General features: G+C 31.7%; 3 long non-coding RNA genes across 6 annotated transcripts in view; 2 read left to right on the forward strand and 1 right to left on the reverse strand.

The window, feature by feature from the left end:
• LOC116403245 overlaps positions 1–879 on the forward strand; it is a 13,752-nt gene extending 12,873 nt beyond the window's left edge. The window contains exons 5-7 of one of the 4 annotated variants that reach the window (XR_004215905.1): positions 137–225; positions 386–431; positions 865–879. This is a non-coding gene — a long non-coding RNA (uncharacterized LOC116403245). Of the gene's footprint in view, positions 1–133; positions 226–385; positions 432–680; positions 696–858 lie in introns of those variants that run through there. The other 3 variants (XR_004215904.1, XR_004215903.1, XR_004215907.1) reach the window with 3 other exon arrangements.
• A 4,662-nt stretch (positions 880–5,541) lies between these two features.
• Positions 5,542–6,383, forward strand: LOC116403476. The gene is made up of 2 exons (XR_004216237.1): positions 5,542–5,852; positions 6,092–6,383. It is a non-coding gene; the product is annotated as an uncharacterized LOC116403476 (long non-coding RNA).
• Positions 6,384–9,047: 2,664 nt separating this feature from the next.
• Positions 9,048–10,503, reverse strand: LOC116403513. The gene is made up of 3 exons (XR_004216287.1): positions 10,254–10,503; positions 10,118–10,168; positions 9,048–9,275 (listed from the first exon to the last, which is right to left on the reverse strand). It is a non-coding gene; the product is annotated as an uncharacterized LOC116403513 (long non-coding RNA).
• Between the last annotated feature and the right edge of the window lie 315 nt (positions 10,504–10,818).

Raw genomic sequence — 10,818 nt, forward strand, 5'->3', positions numbered from 1 at the left:
TCTTTCCTTTTGAATCTATAGGTTGTTCAATGGTCTAATATTAACTATGTTTAGATTTATGGTAATTTTCATTCTTTTACAGCCTTAATAACCAAGGAAATGTGTGCTTTGATAATCTTTTCTTTCTCTTCAGCAGGTTGGTAATGTAGAAAGGATACATGTATACTATGCCCACGGACTAGATAGCCCAACCTTTGTTCGCCGGTGTTATTGGCTCCTAGATAAGTATGTTATGGTTGAAAGAAAATTGTTAAATTGCTTGCTACCAGTTGTTTCAGTGGGGTCTATCCCATCATGCCACAAGCAAAGAAAAATGAAATTAGACAGTGGCAGTATATCGTGTTCTACTTATATAATTTATGACTTGCTTCTGCTTTTTGTTCAGGACCTTTGAACACATTGTCCTTGTTCATTACCGTGAAACACAAGAGGTTAGGTTCAGCACAATGCATCTGCAGTTACTGAAATATTATCTTGAGACAAACTTTTATCATTTGGACTACTACATCTATTTAAGATTTGCTGATTTTTCCTCCATGGTTGCAATATTAGAACTTCATCCAAAATAATGTTGTCATGTGTGTCTTTATGGTGATTCATGTGTTGAGAGTTCTCTTTCTTCTGCTATCCATAAATTTATGGAATGGAAAGGCAATGATCATGACACTATTTTTTGTCAGATAAACACTGGTTTCATATGCTTCAACTCTGTGGTGCTTCACAGCACACGGATAAAACTTCCAAACAATCTGCACCCAATATTACCATAATGCATTTGGACACTTCATTAACAACTTCTTACAATTAGCCTTTCTATATTGAAAATAATTCGTTATCTTAACTTCCTGTTGCTGCTAGTTTCAGAATTTTCCATCCACATCGTTGAACTCAAATTCTGGTTCTGTCTCTAACCCATCAACTCCGTGGCTTTTATCGGAGGAACTTGATTCCAAGGCTACTCATGTTTATTCTCTTGGTGAAAATGAATTGTCAGGTGATACTGGTCGAACCTGTCAAAAATAAATGAGTCATAGTTTGTTTGATCATTCATTTTCTAATCTTTCTTCTTTATATTTAATTAGTTGTTTAATTTTCTTAAAAAAGAATTCTGGTTTATTTATAGTATATTTGGTAGTATGCATGCCTCAGCTCCTTTAATGCATGTCTCTTACAGTATATTTGGTAGTCTTTTATAATGTTACACCATTTTTTTTTAATTCCTAAAACCTTTTAACTTTTCAAATTTTCATTCATTCTTTTAGAAAATTATTTTCATTATTTTTTTATGGTTACAAAACCATCCATTAACTACATTAATTAGACAATTCACTCCAATAATAAATAAATAACTTTTTTGGATCTAAGGTCTTTTCTCATTCTACAAATTTAATTTACTATATAAAGGTTATTATGCTAATTGAAAAATATATTTCTCTCAAGTATGCAATAACAGAAAATTAGGTTATAAATAATATAAAAAAATTAGGTATTATAATTTTTTTTTAAAAAATTATATTTTTATTTTTTAATAAACCTTGCATTTGGGGATTCACATGTTGTTACTTGTCGAACCAAAAAAGATAAATTCACGTGAAAACTCTTTAAAAACACAATTCGTGGAAGGAAAAAATTGAACTGTGCGTTGAGTTATTTTGTTGTTGAAGAAGATCAGTAAAAAACCCACAGCATTAAAACTTCTTTTTGTTTCTTTAAGTATATTTTAGATTGCAGCGTATTTTCTATTTGAGTTTAGTTAGGGTTTCTCTTGTTTATTCCAAGATATGCATGGATAGTTCATGTTCGACTATTTGGAAAGAGGGATTTTATCTAGCACGGGTATTATATTCTGGTTTTGGAAGTGTCGAGATAAATTAAGGACTTTTTTAATCTTCTTCAAACAAACCTATACGAAGGCGAAGAATAATTTGTGCTTGTATTTTAGTCGGAATAAGAAGAAACATGAAGAGAATGCCCACGAGGAAATGACCATGAGAAAAAGTTGTGTATTCCTCCATCCATAATTGAGCTCTCTAATGTGTATTCCTCCGTCCATAACTGGCTTACTTTGGACTGTTTGGATAGAAAAGAAGAATCCTTCGAAGCCCTAGACTTGTCTCTACGCATTCGAAAATGGCAAGTTCTCTCTGAGGATCTCTAACTTTGCCGTGTTCACCGTTCGTCCGTCGCAGTTCACCACGTCTGCGTTCACCGCGTTCACCACGTCCGAGTTTATCTAATATATTTTTCCAAATCTTAAAGAAGAACTTTTGATTTCATTGGAGTTTATCATACGCTTTTTGATTTAAAACAAATCAATGTTTTCCTTCAATCATACGCTTTTTGATTTAAAACAAATAATTCGAAGCTTTCATCCCACTTGTGAACAATGACCGAAAAAAACCTTACTTCATCCCACATCGTCGCTGTCTTTAGCTCTCTCGCAAATGCTCTCTGGCGACGTTCCCCCCTCTCTCGCAAGTACTCTTCACGACATTTCCTCTCTCTCAAAATTAAGCTCTCCGCCCACCATTTGAAGGAACTCACCAAATTTGCAAGTAATTGAAGAATTCGTGGTCCATGAGATAGATTAAGTCCATTTATGAGTTAGTTTGATTATATTATGTCACATATACATGTATTACAATTAAGGGACACTTGCAAAAATGGCAAAATAAGTTATAATAATTAAGTTCATAGAACACATACCTTATTATTTGAGAAACTGACAAAAACAAAGACCAACTCACACATCAAGAGGTAAAATGTCACAAATGCCCTCGTTATTGATGTACATTTGATACACCTTATACACGTCTGATACACCTAATACCTCTTGATACATTAAGTCCATTTATGAGTTAGTTTGATTAGATTATGTCACATATACATGTATTACAATTAAGGGACACTTGCGAAAATGGCAAAATAAGTTATAATAATTAAGTCCATAGAACACATACTTTATTATTTGAGAAAATGACAAAAACAAAGACCAACTCACACATCAAGAGGTAAAATATCACAAATGTCCTCGTTATTGATGTATATTTGATACACCTTATACACGTCTGATACACCTAATACCCCTTGATACACTTGATACTTCTTACTGATACACTTGATACATTTGATAGATACAATTCATGCACTCGGTACTCATTGATACACTCGATACTTTTTGATACAAACTTGAAACATCTTCATACACATAATACTTCTCGTTCCACATAATACTTCTCGTTACACTTGATTCTTCTTGATACACTTGATACCCCTGAGACCTTGATACACTTGATTAGTTTGATACACTTAAAGACTTTACTTATAAGTTTGATACACGTGATACACCACTAATAAACTTGTTATACTTCATTGGTACACTTAACAAATTTGATATGTTTGATGTACATGCACTACAAGAAATTTACCCTTTGTCGATGACAAATAATCAACTTTTCTTTTGCCAACGAAATTAAGCTGTCAACACACACCGTCACGTAGGTCTATTGGAAGATCCTCTATCGATGGCAAAAAATAAACTGTCAGCAAAAATAGGAACTATTTTGAGATAAGGTTTGTGCGTACACGTGTGTGCGTTTGTACATGTGTGTGTGCTTATGTGCGTGTGGATAGGTGTGTGTGTGCATGCGTGCACTTGTGCATGTGTGTGTGCGTGGGTTCGTGCGTCTGTGGGTGTCTGTGTGTAGGTGTGCGTGTGCGCGCGTGCGTGTAAGTGTGCATGTGTACGTGTGTGCGCAGTGCTTCTATGCTTGTGTCCGAACAAGTTAATATTTTTTAATGTTGAGTTTCTTCCAATTTTAAAATAATAATTTAATTATCTTGATATTTAAGGCATTAATGTTATTTTGAGATAAAGATAGTGAACAGGTTGATATTTTTTAATTTTGAAATTCAATTAAGGTTATTTTAATACAAAGTCTATCATTGAGACTCTCAAATTCCGAAAAATAATAATTTTGTTATTTTGAAATTCAATTTTGTTATTTTGAAATTCAAATTCAATTAGGTTATTTTGAAATTAGTATGATTGAATAAAGTTATTAATATGTTGAATTAATTAGTTGAGTCTCGAGATATTAAGAAAAATATTATGATATGAGTTGATGTATCTATTTCAAGTAAAAGATAATTAAAAGCTGAGAAATGCATAACATAAATTAATTACAATGTAGAGACGAAATAATTACAGTTGAAGAATGTTGATATTTTGGTATTTTATAAAATACCATGCACGTGCAAAAAATGCTAGTTGCTAAAATTCAACGGAAAAAGTAGTTTTGTCATTTTTCAAAATGACCCCTAAAAACGTTGTTATGTCTCTTATGACAAAGAGTGTAGATCTACTGATCCATATTCGATTTGTTTTTTGTTGGTAAAATTGGATAAGACCGCATTATATTGAAATAATTACACGAATGACACTTTTAAGCCAATATTGATAGAAATTATATTTTAATCAATGTTATTAAGTCAAATGAACATGGTTTAAAACTCTTTCTAAACATAATTAATGTATTTGTTTTTTAACTTTAATTAATTTACACATCTTTGTGCGTGTGTGCATATGTGCGTGTGCGTGTGCGTGTGTGGATGAGTGTGTGTGCGTGCGTGTGCGTGCGTTGTGCACGTGTGCGCGTGTGCTTGTGTGCGAACAAGTTAATATTTTTTAATTTTGAAATTCAATTAAAGTTATTTTTTATACAAAATCTATCGTTGAGATTCTCAAATTTCGAAAAATAATAATTTTGTTATTTTGAAATTGAAATTTAATTAGGTTATTTTGAAATTAGTAAGATTGAATAAAATTAAAATCTTGAATCAATTAATTGAGTCCTGAGATATTAAGAAAAAATGATGTATCTTTTTCAGGTAAAAAATAATTAAAAGTTGATAAATACATAACATAAATTAATTATAACGTAGAAACGAAATAATTATAGTTGGAGAAGGTGAATATTTTAGTATTTTATAAAATACCATGCACGCACAAAAAATGTTGTTTGCTAAAATTGAAAAGAAAAAGTAGTTTTGCCATTTTCCAAATTGACCCTAAAAACGTTGGATTTTTGTGTATTCCCTTGGGTTTTCTTGTTCAATATTTAGTCAAATTGCAGTATACCTAAAATTTGTGTTTGTTACGTCACAAGATTTCATTCACTATTTGTGTCTGTATTATTTTATATTTTATAAGGAGACTCCGTTTGAGTGTTGAGCTAGTAATGGGAGGGACTACCGTTGACCCCAAAATTACAAGGTTTCATGTTGCTTACTGGATCATTAATGATTCGTCTCTATCTTTGGCTCAGCGAGTGGTGGAGTTGGAACCCCCTGAAAGTGTAGAGTTAGACTCTCTACCGTTGTCAAGAGCTGTTAAGTATGCAAAAATGGCCTTGAGAAATCCTATAAACTCTCTGAACAAGAGACATTCTAGTGTAAGAAGAAATGCTCAAGTCCCTTGAAGAAATTGAGGACACAACTCCAATTCCTAGCATGCTTTCTCCCTAAGACTATGTTGGTCCTAGTCGGGGAGTGGCATTTACATCCCAGAAAGACACACATGTATCACCTCGTGTTGGCACTTCCATTGCAATGCACAACTCTGACATATATAGTGCCGACATTTCCTTCCTTAAGCTTGAAAAAAGGTGATTTGATGTCCATAAAAAATTAACTGAGCAGTTAGATATTTTCTAATACGTATCTCACGTAATTTGATGCTCATTGATACTGCATTACTGTGTCAGGAACGTGTTGATGTAAAATCTTTCAGTTTTGATGGATCTTATTACAAGCTTTCAACTCTTCTTAGCACGACTTCTGACAGAACAAAGGTTTGATATATCTTTACACGATCACATATCACATATGAACGATCGCATATCCCATCTAAAATATCGATCACCCTTGGTAAAACAACCGTTTAGATATTCTACACGATTGTTTGCTTAAGGATACACGATCATTTTGTAACTATTTTTTTTTATTATCCTTTTTTCTTTCTATACTAGAATCAGAATCAATTGTTTGATGATATTAACAACATGTATGATGATCTTCGTGATGATTCTAGTCATCACAATCTGGACAAGAATGATGACCATCAAAATAACAAACATGTGATCATCCATGAGAATCCATCTGTTCAAGAGTCACATCTTCAAGAATCTACTGTAGAAACTCAACAGTTAGTGTTTGTAAACTTACTGGTATAGAAGTAGATACGATGGATAATGTATTTGTAAACTGAGAAAGGTGTTATGTATATATATATATCTTGACTGTCTGGTGTGTTGTTATAGTATCAACTGATTTTGTGATAGATTGAATAGATTGAACGTAAGTGTGTTAAGTTGGATTGATGATATGATGGAGTAGTTTGACTATACTAGGAATGGATTGATTAAATGTTTATAATGGACTAAGGGAAAATTGTTAGCTTTGTCGATTGGGTAGTGTGCCTTGCAGGTGTCCTACAGGATCACCACCTGTTGTGCATTCTTCGAGAGCACTAGAATGACATGTGCATTCTTCGAGAGCAATAGACTGACATGTGCATTCTTCGAGAGCACTAGACTGACATGTGCTTTCTGCAGAGCACTAGACTAATATTTGTGTCCTTTAGGGCATTGGACTGATTATGTGTATTCCTACATGATCACAAGACTTTTAAAGTGCAGGGCACCTCCAATAGGAAGTTAACAATTTTATTTTTCTTCTAACAGGATCAGTAGTGGGTCCCTTACTGGGTATGTTTATACTCACCCTTTTATGTTTAATCTTTTTCCGCGAAACTGCCATAGGGAAATGTCCTTCAAATTGCTTCTACTTTATATTTTTTTTATTTTGGTTTTCTTTAGTAATTGAGACTGTTTTGGGTTTCATGATTGAACGACTTTTATGTTCTTGAACTTTCTTTATTATCGATACTTTTACACTTTCAAAATTTTATTTGAAATAGAGCCCGAATAAAAACTCTTTAATGTTGTTAAAAAATATATTTTTTTAAATTATAAAGTCTTATGGTTAAAGGACGAATCTAGTCTTAAAGTAATAACTTCAGCTTAATTCGAAAAATTAGGTCGTTACAATCTATTTTGCAGAAAAGAAAATCATCGATTTTATTTTGGTTAAGAAAAGCTGTTTTTCTTCTACATATTTATAACTCTCTTTCTTTCATTGAGTAGGAGACGGGGTAGGAGAAAATCATAGGATTCTATTAACTTAAAAAATATTAAATTAATAGAAGTTTCAAATCAACTAACTAATTAACCATTAATCAATTAGTTAATAATTAATTAAATCATATTTAATTAATATTTCATTTAAATCTTATTGAATGAATATCTCTCCAATACCTCATAGTTTTATATTAATTTAATTAAATCAAATTTAATTAAATAATATTAAACTAAACTATTAATTAATTCTTCAATTAATTAATAACTAAATTAAATATTTTATATTTAACTTAAGTTAAATTTGAATCATATTCAAATATAACTTTATCTCATAATTAATAGTTTTAATATGAAACAAATCCACATTAAATTAATATTTGAACTCATTCAAATATTTTATCTCTCATAAATTAATTTTGAACTTTATCTAAAATTAAATTTATATAATAAAGTTTCATTAACATATAAACTTTATATTATAATGTATCATTATATATTATACTAATTATACTAATTTCCAAAGTAAATTTGAATATTTCAAATTAGAACCAATATAAATAAATCACATTATCATTTTGTATCATCCATTACTTTCTATTCAGTCATACTAATTGGATCAACCTAATACATAAAACAAATATAGAAAAATTAAAAAAAAAAAGCATGCACAAATAGAGACAAATAGACATTGATAGCTATCTCTATCTATCTCTTCTATCGGATGGACAAAAATAGCAGTCTATTTATATCTACCTGAGATACAAACATTAAAAAAAAAAAAAAAAAACCTTACCAATAAAATTCTTGACTTTTCATGTTATTCTAAATGCAACACGTTCTCAGCCCAAGAAGTCAAACAACTCTTCATTGTAAAAGTAGCTTTACTTCTTTCATCAAACCACTTTTGCAATACATCTCTAATTGAACTAAGCATGGTAGCTACAGGTAGTTCTCTAAGAAGAAGAAGACCTTCTAAAAAAAATCAACAGTTACATGAGCAACTAATGGATGTATATTAGTTGCATCTTTAGCAAAAGATAAATACCAAGCCACATCATTGTCTTTCTTTACTGGCACCACAGTTGGACCTTGCTTTTACCAAAATCAAGTAAAACAGATAATTCTACTTATCCATCCAATTGAATCTGTTCACATATTAAATCAACTAGAGAATTAAAGCTGACTCGGACACCTACCAAAATTTCAGCAACTAAGTAATTCTCATAAATATTACATCCATTCCATTGACCTCCGTAAAAAACAACAATAGGAAAAGACATTATAATCTGTAAAAAAAATAAATAAAATAAAATTAAGTATTTAATTGTGATAGAAAGAAATAGATAGACATAGATATACATTTATTACTGAATAAAAGAATAAAATGTACAAAATGATAATACTAAACACAATGCAAGAATAAGTAAACGATCGTGCAATGAAATAATATACATTAAACGATCCTATTAACCGTGATAAACGACCATTTAACAACGGTAAATGATAATATTGATTAAAATAAATTATCGTGTTGACATGGGTACACGATCATATGATATTGGTGATCGTATTGAATAGTGTAAACAATCGTCTTGTTATCGGTACACGATCGTGTTAATATTTGTAAGTGATTCTATTGATAGTGGTAACTGATCCTGTAATTCCATGTAAATTATCGTCAAAAACTTTAAACTATCGACCTTTATAATGAAGTACATAATTCTTACATTAATACTTAAAATTTGTTGTAACGACCCAACTTTTCTAACTAAGTTGAAGTCATTAATTTTGACAAAGAGACCTTGATTGACACAAAATATAGTAAAATTCACTTGAAATCATACGATCAAAGAAAACAAACTTAAGTTTGGGCCCTATTTCAAATAACCAAAACTTTAAAAGTACTATTCACAAAACAACAGTTTGTAAACTCAGTTCCATCACAAAATTTTTAAACAACCTCATGTACAAAGGAAAAACAAGAAACATAAAGCGGAAGCATTTGAAGGACCTTCCCTTATGGCAATCACGTCTCCTTCTTGTCCCTCGTCGGTCTACCTCATTTGTTACCTTTGCCTGAAATAGTTAAACATGAAAGGATGAGTATAAACATACCCAATAAGAGACCCGCTATTGGTCCCGTTAGGGGAAAAAGAAACTGTTAACTTCCTATTGGGGTACCCTGCACAGTCACAGTCTTGTGATCCCATAGGATACACATAATCAGTCTAACGCCTCAAAGGACGCATAAATCAGTCTAGTGTTTCGCAGAAACACATATTAGTCTAATGCTCCCGAAGGATGCACATATCAGTCTAGTGCTATCGAAGGATGAACATATCAGGTGGTGATCCCGTAGGACACCTGCAAGGTAACTACCCAATAGAAATCTAACAATTTTCCCCTCAATCCATTCTAAACATCTTAACACTAATTCATAGTACAATCCAGCTACTTCAACATATAATCCTTTCACTTAACACCCTAATAGTCAACCTATCTCACTTTAGCCCAATGTCCGCCAGTAACATATCAATACATCAGTCAATCAAACTATATAGTCATAACACCCCTCAATTCATCAGTACGCAACCATACTTTAGTATAACCTACACCCAATCTAAACGACAATCACAAGTTCACATCCACATTCCATACAAACACAATCTACAATTGTCGTCCTGTCTACATCCATACATATATATATGTATTCCCAGACAATCACAATATGCATTCAACATCAAGTCTACATCAATCCATGTATATTTTTTTTTTCAGTCATTCACAGCATACATTCAACACCAAGTCTACATCCATACATATATATATCGTTTCAACATCTTTACTCAATCGGAGGTAACTATACAGACAGCACAATTCAAAACTATAGGCAAGTCCAGTAGTAGAGAATTCCTTACCTTATAACCTTACTTAAGCTTCTTTTTCAAACTAAAGTGCAACGAACCGACCTAAACATAATTGAAGAGAAATCAATCACTTCCACAAACAATTTAATCCATTCAATTCACTCTATATGTAAATTCCATAACTTACCCAAATTGTGGAGAATCAAATTCTAACGGAGACGGATCGGTGCAACAAATAACCAAACAATTCAGATCTAAACATACATGGCGTGACGGAACCGGAGTGACTCGGGCTAACGGTGATGCGACGATAGGACAAAATTTGCTTGACGTTCGGTGTAGGTGGAAGACGGTGGTGAAGTTGATTGGAGAAGGAAAAGAGAAGGAAGAAAAGAGATGGTGGTGTGGCCGTAGGTTGAAGAGGAAGAGAAAGGAAGAAGATGAATAGGAAAAGAGAAAAAATAAGATTAAATATTATAAATATATATATGAAATAAAAAAATAAAAGTAGAATAACGATGAAATTTTGAAAAATGAAAATTTGGATAAAGTAAAATTTGAAAATAAAGATTTGATACAAATCCAATATTTGGAGAAAAAAAAGTGTGTTAAGATAATGTAGGAGAAAATCAATATTTATGCTAAAATTTTGCATATTTCAAAATTAGTTACAGTTTAACTAAAAAGCAGGCGAGGGGATTTTAGGGTTAATGAAAATTCAAAACACGTGAAATGCTCATGTTTGCTATTCT

This window comes from Cucumis sativus, chromosome 4 (genome assembly GCF_000004075.3).
Source record: "Cucumis sativus cultivar 9930 chromosome 4, Cucumber_9930_V3, whole genome shotgun sequence".
Lineage (NCBI taxonomy): Eukaryota > Viridiplantae > Streptophyta > Magnoliopsida > Cucurbitales > Cucurbitaceae > Cucumis > Cucumis sativus.